The following is a 13735-nucleotide window of genomic DNA, read 5'->3' as shown; positions in this document are numbered from 1 at the left end:
TGAAACTAAGTAGCTTCTCCCCAACCCCTTCAAATGGCAGCTTGCCAGAGCAGCTGGCAAAAGGGAAGGGTGATGTCACCCATTCATCACTGGTCACAACCAGAGGACTGTGCACAGGCAACAGCTTTATTGAAACCACGATTAGCAAGCTGCTATCTGCACTCAGAGCAGAAGAGCTTCTGGTTATGCAATGATTCATTTTTCTTAACCTACTGCTTCACATTCTCTACAAAAATCAAGTTTTATAGTGTTATAGAAAAATTGAATAAGCTTATGCACAAAAATCCCCCAATAGTAAACCTCACCCAAATCATTTTACTGAGCATTTGAAAGAAATAAGCCAGGAAGGAGAGAGTGAAGAAGAAGAAAAGCAATGCCTTCTATAGTCATATTTCTCTACTCTAGAACCTTACCTTACCTTTCCTTACCTGAGAAAGAGAATATCTCAGGTCTTTAATAAGAGATAATCTTTTTTTTTTTGGCATTTTCTCTTTTTTTAAAAATTTGAGCTCTGCACTCAGGGTTAAAGGGGCTCTGTCTCAGCCTTCTTGTTCCAAACTCTGGCTATTTACCTGTTGCTGTGCTGATATTACCCAGAGACCCATGCGGGACCCTCTTGTCTAGTGCTGTGTTGAAGTGGTAGCTAGCACTGGCTTGGAGGGGTCTGGCAGCTTGACTGGTGCTGAGCGGAGTTCTAGTGGGGGTGTCTAGGGTGTGATGAATCCCTGTGGGGTTTTTCTGCATTTCACTGGGGCTATACTGCAGCATGTGGAGGCCTGAGCTACCTTCTCGACAAGCTGGAGGGCACCTGTTTGATGGAGGCTGTGCTGAAGCACCTGCATATCTCTGCTACTGGGGAGGGGGTGGTGTGTTCCTGTTTGCCCAGGGTTACACGGAAGCACATGGAAGTCTGGGTTACTTTCTCTACAAGCTTAGGGGGTGGACATGCGTGGGGGAGGTGTCTGTTTGCCCTGGGCTACACTGAAGCAAGTGTGATCTGGGTTAAGTTCCCTACAAGCTGGGGGTGGGGGTTGGGGGGCGGGTGTTCCTCTTTGCCCTGGGCTGTGCTGAAGCAATCAAGTCAGAAGCAAGGTCTTTGTACAAAAGAATCATAGTGGACAGTTGTGTGAAACCTTTCTGCCTATGGCTCTGGCTAGTATGGCCAGACTACTCCCTTTCTCCTTATACACACAAACAGAGAGAATGGCTGATAAGTCCTTTAGTGTAGGCCCTGATAACAAAAGAATCCCTACCTGTGTGGGTTCTTATCTAAATCATTATTAATGGATTTATCCACAAGGTACCAAAGGTCTGCTTACCCTAGGTTATTCCTTTGCCCCTCTGAGTATAAACCAATATTAGCCCTAACTGGCGCAGCCACTCACGTCTAACCCGACCTAATGGGCACAGCTGGTTTCCTACAGCTGCCTTTCTGCTGCTTCTAACTCTTGTGACCAGAATGGACATCTTTCACTTGTGTGGCCAACTAGCATAAGTATACTTAGAGCTTTCTGTTTTGTATGTTCTAGAAGTTTTTTTAGGGCCAATACAAATACAGAAGAAAAACAATCTCTTGGAGGTAGGTTCTAGTCACCTTAACTTTTACTTTTGCATATGTATGTATGTGTGTGCATGTGCATGTGTGGGTATGTGTATACACACATATACATATGCATAAATATATATATATATACATATATATATATATCACAAGAAGTTGCACTGTTTCCCCTTCTCCCAAATAATTTTTACCCATATCCTTCATTTTTATATCAAGTTCATTTCCAAATTTATCCCTCCCACCCAGGGAGCTAGCCCTTTCAACAAAAAATAAAAGAGAAAAAAGAGCAGATAGGAGAAACTGAGTAACAGCTGAATCTAACAGTATATGCAGCATTTCGCACATATAATCTCCCATTTCTGCACAAGAAGGAAGGTATATTTTATAATCTCTTCTTTAGGGACAAGCATGGTCATTATAATTATACTTGTCCCCTTCTTAATAGGAACTTTCAATATTAGAATTAAACCTCGTAGTTTAGAGTGGTACCTCCCAAAAAGGGATGAGATCAGGTGACTGCCATTCATCTGGTAACTCATTTGATGACATAGTTGGGCACTGAAAGTTTCATGTTTTGGATATTGATTCTGTGCTTAGGGATGTTCTTGGTGCTTTGGGAGATTCAGGAAACGATTTTGTAACGTTCTTAACCTTCAGGACTTAAACCCACATCATTCCCAGCCAGATTCCAAGGCTGGTTCTCTATCTACTATGCCACAGTTTCTTGTGATGGGGCAGGGGTGGGGTTGGTGAGATATATGACCCAAGATAAAGTTTTCCAAATCATCCACTATAGCATTTATTTTTGTATTTGCAGCCTCTGAACCTAAGCCTGTGCAAAGACTTGAAGACTATGGAACTAGTGGCATTTCACAGGCATTGTAGTTTGGGGTGTTTCGAGTTTTGTTGTTCAGTTGTTTCAGTTGTGTCCGACTCTTCATGATTCCATTTAGGGTTTTCTTGGCAAAGATACTGTAGCGGTTTGTCACTTCCTTCTGCAGCTCGTTTTATGGATGAGGAAACTGAGGCAAACAGGGTTAAGTGACTTGCCCAGGGTCACATAGCTAATAAGTGTCTGAGACAGGATTTGAACTCAGGAAGATGAGTCTTCATGACTCCAACCCCAGTGCTCTATCCTCTGAACCACCTGGCTGCCCCATTTCAGGTTTTAGTATGATTAATTTATTAATAATTCATATTATTAATTTAATATATCTTATATTATTAATTTATAAATTCATATTATTTTCCTAATGTTGAACATTCCTTACATCCCTGGTGAAACTGCAACTTAATCATAGTGAATTTTTTTTTGATATATTGACATAGTCTTTTTGTTCAGATTTTAAATTTTTGAGTCATTATTCATTAGGGATATTTATTTTTCAGTGTTTTATAATTACTTGGTTTAGGACTGTATTTGTTTGGTATATAGTAAGTGCTTAATTAAAATTTTTTCATTCATTCACTCATTTTCATTTATTTATTTAAGACTAGATCTCTGTATCTCATTCAGCCTGGAGGTATGGCTACCACTCATGGGTTCAATCCCACTGTCCATCATCATGGGAGATTTAATCTGTTCTGTTTCTTACTTATGTCAATTCACCCCTCCTTAGGCAACCTGGTGGCCCCCAGCTCTCAAGGGGTCACCATACTGATACCAGACTTATCTCAAAAAGGTGTTTGGCATGGCCCACTGCAGCTGAGGTAATATTTGTAAAGTGCCTGGCATATAGTAGGTGTTTAATAAATGTTCCTTCTCTTCATCTTTCCTTCCTTTCCTCCTTTCCTCCCTTTAGAATTCAAGAGATCCACCAGTCTCAGCCTCCTCTGTATCTGGGATTACAGGTGTGCACCACCACATCTAACTATTCATTTATTCATACATAACAAGAGGCAGTATATCACACTGTGGTGTAAGGGTAAGCTACAGAAATGGGTTCTGGATCATTAAATGACTGAAGCAGTGGAATAAAGGAAGATCCACACAAAACTCTCTTTGATATAGTGAATACTATTCTACTGTGAAGGGGGCATCACTGAACGGGTCCTGCAGACTGCTTGGGATTCTCTAGGCAGCAATAGATTACTGGGCACCACCTCTAGAAGGGAGAATGAGGCAAATGCAGCTGTGTGTGAGCATTCTGAAGTACTGGACTCTTCCAGGTTTCCCTACCCAGAGAATAGAAACACGAGGAAAGTGACTACCAGAATGGAAATTCCTTGAGGGCAGGAACAGGTTTTGCTTTTTATTCATATCCCCAGTGCCAATCACAGTTCTTGGCACATAGTAACAACTTACAAAATGTTTCCCGAGTAAATGATTGTCGATAAAATCTTTTTACTTTGGACTTTCAAACTGAACCCTAAAGAAATCGACCTTGACCTCCTTTCTGATCAAGAGAGAAATGTGTCAGATCTAGCAAAAGCACTAGCGTAGGACATTCCCCTACATGGGCATGTTACCAGGATAGCCCACGCTCTTGGGCAAACTCTGAGGCAGAGATCACATCTACGACCAGAGAAAGAGTTGCCATTGTTTTCAGGAGATAATACTTGCTCTAGTAGGATAAGAGGAAGTTGAACCCCATCTGCCATATGCTACTAGAACACTGCAGGAGTAGAAGGGGCCAAGGAGTGAAAACCAACAGTTTGGGACAGTCCCAGGGAGCTTTCACATGTGAAAAAGGGGAGGATGGTCTACTTGGGGACACAAATGACTAAAGAAGGCATTGACTCATCACTTTGGGAGTGTGAAAAGCCCTGATGGCCTCATCAAGCTGCCAACTACAGTCAGGAAGAGGATGAAAACATTCCATCTTTGAGGTCCTGCAGAAAATGGTGGTTAAAGGCAGTTTTCTTAGAGTATATGAACTATACCAAACTTGTCCAAATGTACAGAGGGGCCTTTGATGCTAAACTGCCACTGGAAACTATGACAGCCTGAAAAACGAGACTGGATTCCCAAAATGTACTTAACCTTGACCTGCAGATGATGTCATAAATCCATTGCTATCCAGTCACAGAAGGGTTTTTTAAGTGTTTCTTCTGTGACATAACTCCTGTTTCAAAGTGTCTTGGCTCCAGCACCACTTAATTAGACTTTTCCTGATTCCCTCAGCTGTTAGTGCCCACCCTCCCAAAACTTACCCTCTATTAATTCTGTATATCTCATATATGTACAGATTTTCTGTCTGATAGAATGTAATTTTTCTTTGGAAGCAGAGGTTGCTTAATTTTTGTCCTCGTATTTCCAGTGTCCAATTGATTGTCTCAAATTGTAAGCCCTAGGCAAAGAGCCCAGGAAATCCCCTTTTTATATGATATGATCCACCAACTATATATCATCTTCCTATGATACCTCATTGTGACATGGAGGTTGTCCTAGGTTTTCTAAGACATTTGAGGTGCACAAGTTCAGATGCCTCTTATATGGGGTCAGACATGGCAAGATCCATATTGGTTCTTTTGTCCATGGATCATCCTAACTAAGTCCAATGTATCTCATTACCAGGTTGGCCTTTTGCAGTCTAAGGATGGAACCCCTTTTAGGGATCCATCATTAGTGCCCCATTAGGCCCAGGGGGATGAATTTTTCAACCCCAGAAACTTTCCCAAATCATTCACCAAGTCTTAGAAGGGCTGCTATTTATGTTTATGAAGTGAATTCCCATGTGGAAGGAAAGTACAGCCCCTGGAAGGTGCAGTACAAAGTATGATTATAAATTCCCACATCTTAAGACAGATCAGAACTTGAACAGCAAACTGAATATTATCTACCTCAAAATCTTCAGATTGCGAAGCTCCACCCTTGTTTCAACAATGTTCTCATTGCTTATAGAATTCCTGTTTTTCACATTTTCCTTCAGGGTCAGTTTATGGAAATTCAGAATTAGTCTCATTACTTTATACTTGTACCTCAATTTTTTAAACTCTAAGTGGCATAAGCCAGCTAAAAGTGATGGTTTTATATAAGTGGGCATGAAGGGTTTCTTAACTCATTAAGAAAAGCAAAGAGGCAGCCTTTTAGTCTCATTTAACTCACTGCAGTTTTCATTACAATTTGTAATCTCCCCAGGATTCCTGAGAGAGGCAAACTCAGAGGACATACCTCTTCTCCAAACACTCTGAGTTTTTCTTTCATTCACCTTTACCCCAACAAACTGCCCATCCACCACACAGTTTATACCACAAACTTTGAGATCCTCTCAAAAATTGCTGACTTGGATTAAACTCCCCCAAAGTAAACACAGAATAGATCTACTTACGTAAAACAATTTGCTTTGTGTTTCTTACCTACAACCCAGGACTATGTCTAAACCAAATGAATAAACATCTATCTGGGTGGGGTTTTTTTTTGCCCCTATAGACAAGCTTAGAAACAGTCAATTAGCATTGAGTCATGAAGTCGAGAAACATGAAATTCATCCCCCAAATAGCCTGTTTGCCTAATTAAGCTATCAAGATGCATTTTTAAAAATCTGCCCCTTCACTTGAGACACTTCTATGAAAATATTACCACTAACCTTCCATTCCTGAGCAATCTCTTTGCTGTTCTTGACTGTATGAGAGCTTGGGACTTATAGCTATATATCAAAAGCCCCACCCCCCTAAAGGATAACATACAGGGTAACTCAGTAACTTAGCTTTTACCAGAGCCCCTTTGTAGTCACATGCCTGGTCCTGGCTCTGAAGTCAGCCAACTGTGTTCAGATTCTAACTGTGACTTTTATTACCTGGGTGACCTTGAGCAAATTCCTTAACCTTCCTGGGTCTCAGTCTCTTCATGTGTAAAATGAAAGGTTCAGATTGTATGATCTTTACTTACATGAATTGATGCAAATTAAAGTAAACAGAACCAGGAGAACATTGTACACAATGTTCTTATAGCCCTAGGTTGATGATTGGATGTAGAGTAGAATATAACAGCAATCATCATCATCTCACATTTATACAGTACTTTAAGGAAGGAAACAAATATTTATTTAAATGTCTGCTATGTATCAGGCACCATGATTAGCATTGTATGGATATTATCTCATTTGATCCTCACAACACCCCTAGGAGGCAGATGTCATTATTGTCTTGATTTCATAGTTAGGGAAACTGAGGCAAATAGGTTGAGTGACTTGCCCAGGGTAGCACAGTTAGAAAATGACTGAGGCTAAATTTGAATTCAGGTCTGCCTGACTCCAGGTCTATCATTCTATTCACTACTTGCCAAACACTTTCTGCCCTACCACAGTGAGTACAAGTATATTCCTATTTTACAGATGAATAAACTGAGACTCTCGGCCATTTGGCAGGGATTGTATATTTATCATGACAAAGCTAGGATTTGAAACAAGATCTTCTGCTTTCAAGACCAGTGTTTTTCTTTCATATGACCACCAAAGGGGACATATGGCTGCTGGTTTGGCCACAAAAGTGGTACAAGCTGGAAATATGGTGGCATATGGTGGCCACTGGTGCATAACAGAATGCATCCTCAACATGATGTCATGAAACTTGCCTTGCAGTCCTAAACCAGGCTGTGTGGGACAGAGACCCTCACCCAAATTAAAGTTAGAGGCTTCTCAAGGTAGAAAGCAGACAGGAATTTTATTATGATCTCGAGAAAGGGCAACTTACATAGAGAATGCTCTGTGTCAGACCACATCATATGCAAAAAGAACTGAATTTTATAGACCCTGACCACAGCTCCCCTTTTCCCAAACTCCCTTCTTCTTGGCTCAGAGTCATGAGCTTTTGAAGGTACAATCTAAAAGCAGAATTTCCCCTCCCTTCCCTGTGGCATTGAAAAAAGTACTGTGAGGTATGGCCTTGGGCGTTTTGCCTGGAACATTCTGTAGCTAATCTTGCTCTTACAGTGAAATTGGCCATTGTGTCAAAGTGGGACTAAGTGTGGGGTATTGCAGCATTGTGGGTCTTCATTGTATCCCACTCAATCCTTCCTCTTCTTTTCAACCTTCTGAGAACCCCTCATACCACTATTGATACATCTGAATTCTTCCCCTTAACCATCACCCCTTTAAGTAAATATGGGAAGGATTGATCGATGCATTGATAAGTCAAAGGAGAAGTCCCCTTTATCAATACAGATACGGAGACCCAAAAGAAAACAATAATGTGATTGTCCCTTTAAGATTCAAAAAGTCTTTTCCTATACAGTTGTCTGGCAGGGAACATCGTCAATGAAGTCCTCTGATCCTTGGTATTTGTTCCAGTCATCTCCAGCACAGCATCTCAGTGTCTTCTTCTTGTCTTCCTGTAGGAACCAGCTTTCTGTCCATTCTCCTACAAAAGTGACCTTAGCGCAACTTTAAGTTACCATTTCTAATCCTTATACCCTGATCATTTTTTTTTGCACAAATTCAAAATTGGAACCTCGACCAATTGTCATCTTTGAGAAATTCACATCAAAACCTACTGTCTTACACTTTGCATTAATCCATTATTAATTTCCCCACCAAGAGGATGAGATTTCACTTAAGGAGTTAATAACAGACTCCAATACATCCATAAATATATTAAATAATCAATTTCTAACACAGTACATATAAAATCTTAAACTTTTAGTCATGCCATGTTTCTTTTGATGGCATTTACAAAATAAGCCACAAGCCATTCTTCTTTTTTTTAGCATTATTAATTGTAACAAAACTTTAGACAAGTTTGATATTAATCAAATAACAAAATAACATTCTCACAAGCTCTTGACCTAATTGTCTCCATGACATTGCCAAGAATTAAAGGACCCTAAATCACACAGGAACACTAGTCCCAGTCCTATAGTAACCTAAGACATTCCATAATCAATTATTTGAGTAAATTTGTTACTGTACTTACAAAACCTTCTGATTATAGAAATTTGCCACTAAGAGATTAGAGATTTATCAGTTATCAGTCCCATTAGGTCTTGGAATAGCAAATTCCAATAATCAGTTTAAGATATTATACGACTATAGTCTCACATTGCTTAAGGAACATCTCCAAAGCGAGCCCTAACTGGCTCACGTACATTTCCACCCTTGTTCATAAGGCCCTTACTAAGGTGGTACAAAAGTCCTTAAGTAACACAAATTCCAGGGTATTATCAAGAAATTAAATTCCTAGTTATCACAGAATCCCTAAATATCTCACAGAATCCTTTTAAACAAAGAGAACATCTTAAGGTGAGTCTTAAGCAGTTTGCCTAAATTTCTGCACATGTTCTAGTTCTAGATAAAATAATATTAGATTGCCCAGTAAGATAACACAAAAGAGCTCATATCTTATACTGACTACTTGCTCTGATCACAGAAATTTGCTATAGAAGGAAAAAGCAGGGACATGTGACATACCCAACATGACAGGATAAAACATCCTTACTTTGTTTAAAGTCAGATATAGTCAGTTCTCCAATCATGCAGTATCTGTTCCATGGCTAAACTCAGGAATAGTCAGGCAGGAAACATTCCTTTCCAAAAGAACACAATGGGGAAACCAGGAGGATCCCATCCTAGATTGAGGCTAAGATTGTCCTCTCGGCTTTTTTCCAAATGCAAACCTCCACCTGTTAACAGTACAGGATCACATTCCCTCTGAGTAGCTTGTGGAATTTCTCTCAGATACTATTTTAATGCAGAAGACTATACCCAAATTCAAACTCAAAACAAAATTAGTTATGGTCCCAAGTGCCTTTTGCCTTGAACAGCAAGTTTCACCAATCACAGTTTAGGGACAGATACAGTTGCTTTTACTTTCATGGAGCTGCAATAAGCAATGAAGATTTACTAGGACTCACATATACAAGAGATTGCATTAGACACCTTCCCCTTCTTAAATTTAAACTTGTCCTGGTGTAAAAGTCAATTGTTAGAATCCTTCTATCAATTGTACATAAACTTGCAACTTCTCAGCAAGCTAAGTTCATTGTTTAGGACCTACATAAATGAAACAAGTTCTTTTCCTGGGCTGATGTCCTAGCCCATACAGACGGTTTACAGGGACCTTAGCAATTTTACAAAATAAGGAGAACTAACATGGAACCCAGGAAGGGTTAATACTGGTGCCCTTTCCTGCTGACCTCCATGCATACAGGAAGACTGTTCTGAATGGGCAGAACCAATCCAATAAAGATTTACACAATTCCCTTCTTTCTACATACAGTAATCAATTATCAGTTTTTAGGTTTTAGCATTAAAACAGTAACTGCAAATAACTTAGTTAACAATCTTACAAGTTTCATAAGTGCTAGCCAAATTGTTTTTAGCTGTAACTTCCTCTTTAACTACAAGTAAAAGTGCAAATGCTTGGTTTTCTAAATGGCAGTTATAAAACATTATACGACAGGGTTAGCAAAGCTGATAAAGTAACACAACTGCTTTTACACAATTTTTCTCCATCTTTAAGTTTCAACAAAATTCAGATCAAAAATTGCTTTGTTTAACATCATTTCTGGCTCACAATGGTCACTCAAGTTTGACAATATTGGGGAATTTTACTACAATTTAGAAATACAATAATAACATAAGCAGAAACCTTCAGATGACATTAATAGCATTCCCAAATCATTTCATATGTTGGGCTTACCAAGTGTAGAGGCTTTTCTTCTCTCCCCACAGTTGTGGAACCTGGTTGTGGATTTGCAGGTGGCCGAATCAGGGATTTGGGAAGGGGAAAGAGAGGGTCTAAGGAACAGGAAGTGCTGGGAGGCTGTAGAGTCCAGCGCCTGAATTAAAGGTCCGAGGAGTCATTGAAGAGGGGGATTTGGTGGAAAAGGAGGAGGGTCCTTCAGGAGGGTCCCTGAGGAACCTTTGCTTCCTAATAGGGGCTGCTCGGCTCTTTTGGTTCTTGGAGGTTCAGTCTGGAGGATTCCAGCCACCTGTTCAGGGTCTAGACTCTTGCTTCCCTCACTAATGAGATGCCCCAGGTATTTAACTTCCCTTTCAACAAACTGTAACTTCCCTTTTGAGACCTGAAGTCCCTTTTTCCCCAAGTAATTTAGAAATTCAATAGAAGCTAAGCAAACCTCCTCTCTTTTAGTGCCAAATAGTATAATACATTCTGACTTATCTTAAACATGTCACACACTTCACTTAAATCTGAGGGAAAAGATTCCCGCTTTCTTCCTTATCTCTCTTCACATTCCAAATTTGGCCAGAATTGGAATGAAGGGAGATAGAGGGAGAACTGTTTTTTGTCAACAACTTTCCCAAAAGTTTCCAAACCTTTTACTCTCAAAACCTCTATTCACTCTGTTTGTGCAAATAGATTATATCTTCCTTAAACTTTCTACACATGCTCCTCTTTTTCCTACATGTTTAAACTTTCTTGCCTTTCCTTTCTGGTGGACTTTGATTAAAGCCCCTTTATTTCTTTCTAGTTCTGACCTGAGACTTCTCTTACCCTTTTCAACCTGCATTTTCCATCATATAACCCAAACAAAAAAAAATATCTTTCTCTCTGTGTGTCTCTCTCTCTCCCGCCCTCTAATGCTGTTATAGTCAGAGAGGGAGGGAAGAGAGGGAAAGAAAGAGCTGCATTCCAAGAAAAGTCAGATAATACACTCTGTTCATACAGAAACACATGAACACAGAACAGATAAAGACAGAAAATGACACAGAGCTCAAAGAGGATTTTTAGAATCCACTGCACAAATTAGACATTGCCGGCATTTTTCTTTTTTCTTGTATTTCCCTTTGTACTTTGGCAGTGGTGTCTTTTTTCCCTAATCCAGAGAATTTCCTCATGCATTCCTTAAGTCTGGTCAGAAAGGCTGAGGGGCTTTCATCTTTCCCTTGCTTAACCCCTGCCACTTTATTCATATTCTGACTCCAGGGAACTGCCTTCCTCAGTCTTTTGTTTGTTTTTTGTTTGTTTGGTTGGTTTTTTTTGGCAGGGCAATTGAGGTTAAGTGACTTGCCCAAGGTCACACAGCTAGTACATGTGTCAAGTGTCTGAGGTCAGATTTGAACTCAGGTCCTCCTGACTCCAGGGCTGGTGCTCTACTCACTGCACCACCTAGCTGCCCCCCCCCCCAATTCTTTTGACTAGCAATTTTCTCAAATCCCTCATACTTTCCCTATGGGCAGCATTGTTATGATCCCACCCTGTGTCTTCAAAGGGGAATTTCTGCTCTCCCCAGGCCCTCCCTGTACTAGAGAGTGTTAATCATCCCAAGTTTTCATGGCAGCTCTCCTTACCTGTCCTTGCTCCTCCCCCAAGAAGAGGATCCCTACAATTCACATTAGTTCTGGCCAGGTGAAAATGTTGGCACCAAGAAATCAGTCAATCTGTTCTGATAGTCCCACGGGATCCTCCACTAAAGACTTCATTTCCTTCTTAAATCCCCTAATATGTGAGGTACTCAAAAGGGCATTCACAAATCCCAATCCTTCCTGGGCTAACAGAAACTCCCTTAAGGGGAAAGATTTGATTTTGGTCTTAGAGGGGAGGGGGAAATTCTCCTGATCTTTAATCAATTGTGTAAGTTCTCTCCTAAGAGGGCCATGGTGGGTTGGGGGGTGGGGGTGGGGAGGGGTGGATGAATTGAAATCAATCACATCACTGTCTGCCCCCTCCTTAAGAGGAAGGGATAGCAGGGCCAAAGTGGGTTCCCATCCCTCTGCAACTGGGGGAGAGGTTGGTGGTGGGGCTGCATATGTGGGTGGTAGTGAGAGGAAGGGGTCCCAGGGATGGGGCTTCAGTTCTTCCAATTCCCTTTTGGGCCCCTCCTCCTTGTGGCTAACACAAATTGTCCTGTCACCTGCAGCCATAGGGCTGCATATTCACTTTCTTCTGAATTTAATGGGACTTTGGAATTAACATATACATTTAGTTGTTGGTACACTCAGTCCTCAGAGGATGCATACATTGGCCAGAAGATGTTTCCTCCAAGTGGGGCGCCTCCCCAAACTATACAACAATACTTGATCATTTTCCTTTTATCTTTTCCCTTATATTTTGGTAATTCATCCCAATCTTTAAGGCTACTCCCAAGAGGACTATCCTCTGGAATATTAGGAAGATTTTTCGTGCTAGCTACTTTAGATTGTTCTTTCCCCATGGTTCACGAGATCTTTTATCAGAACTCACTTGTCTCACCAGGGAGAATGAACCTTATGGACTTGAACTGCCTAGACCCTCCTCTTTGGATTCCTTTAAAGAAGAAGGAGCCTTACAGATCTGAACCACTTAGACCTTCCCCTCCTCCCTCCCTAGTGGTCACCCAGGGGTTCACCAGTCTCGCCCTCTACAGGACTCACATTTCTCGCTTACCTGGGCTGTGCACACAACTTAGGTGACTGGTATTCATTTTTCTCTACTGACAGTCTTTGCTAGCATGTGTGGAGCTCCTTACTTTCATTTCCACTTTTTCTGAGTACATCACTTCAGGTCTGTTCCTTAAGAGTGAAAGGAAATCCCGCCAAGGACTGCTAGCAAATGGCCACCTGGCACCTGTCCTTGGATCGACTGGGGGACTCTTCCTCAAATAAGGGGGATACCAGATGAACCCCCAAGGCTGTGTGGGACACAGACCCTTACCCAAATTAAAGTCAGAGGCTTCTCAAGGTAGAAAGCAGAAAGGAATTTTATTATGATCTCGAGAAAGGGCAACTCACACAGAGAATGTTCTTAGTGTCAGACTGCATCATATGCAAAAAGAACTGAATTTTATAGACCCTGACCACAGCTCCCCTTTTCCCAAACCCCCTTCCTCTTGGCTCAGAGTCATGAGCTTTTGGGTGTGTAATCTAAAAGCAGAATTTCCCCTCCCTTCCCTGTGGCATTGAAAAAAGTACAGTGAGACATGGAAAAAGTACAGAGTGACATTAAAAAAGTACAGGCAGGTGTGGTTATCAATATTCTGTGTAGCTATCATTATTATACAACATCGGCACAATTCTAATCTCCCCTTTTTAGGCCACTGGCCTTAGGAGTTTTGCCTGGAACATTCTGAAGCTAATCTTGCTCTTACAGTAAAGTTGTGCATAGTGTCAAAGTGGGGCTAAGTGTGGGGTATCGCAGCATCTTGGGAGTTCCATATGCCTAGGTTCCCCTGAGGGGTCTTCATTGTATTCCACTCATGCCTCACTTGTTACTTCACCCTACTGTGCCTTAGTTTCCTTAACTATAAGACAGGTTTTTGGTTCAATTTTTTTTTAAACAAACCTGTGGTTTCATTGC

The 13735-nt window shown here is 40.9% G+C and overlaps 1 protein-coding gene across 1 annotated transcript in view; it reads right to left on the bottom strand.

Annotated features, from left to right (window-relative positions):
• LOC118856197 (glutathione S-transferase A4-like) overlaps positions 1-13735 on the bottom strand; it is a 62749-nt gene that overhangs the window by 35965 nt on the left and 13049 nt on the right. The gene's annotated exons all lie outside the window — the stretch shown is intronic.

The sequence above is a fragment of the Trichosurus vulpecula genome, chromosome 7 (genome assembly GCF_011100635.1).
Source record: "Trichosurus vulpecula isolate mTriVul1 chromosome 7, mTriVul1.pri, whole genome shotgun sequence".
In the NCBI taxonomy this organism is placed as follows: Eukaryota; Metazoa; Chordata; class Mammalia; order Diprotodontia; family Phalangeridae; genus Trichosurus; species Trichosurus vulpecula.
This window is presented reverse-complemented; position numbering and strand designations above follow the sequence as displayed.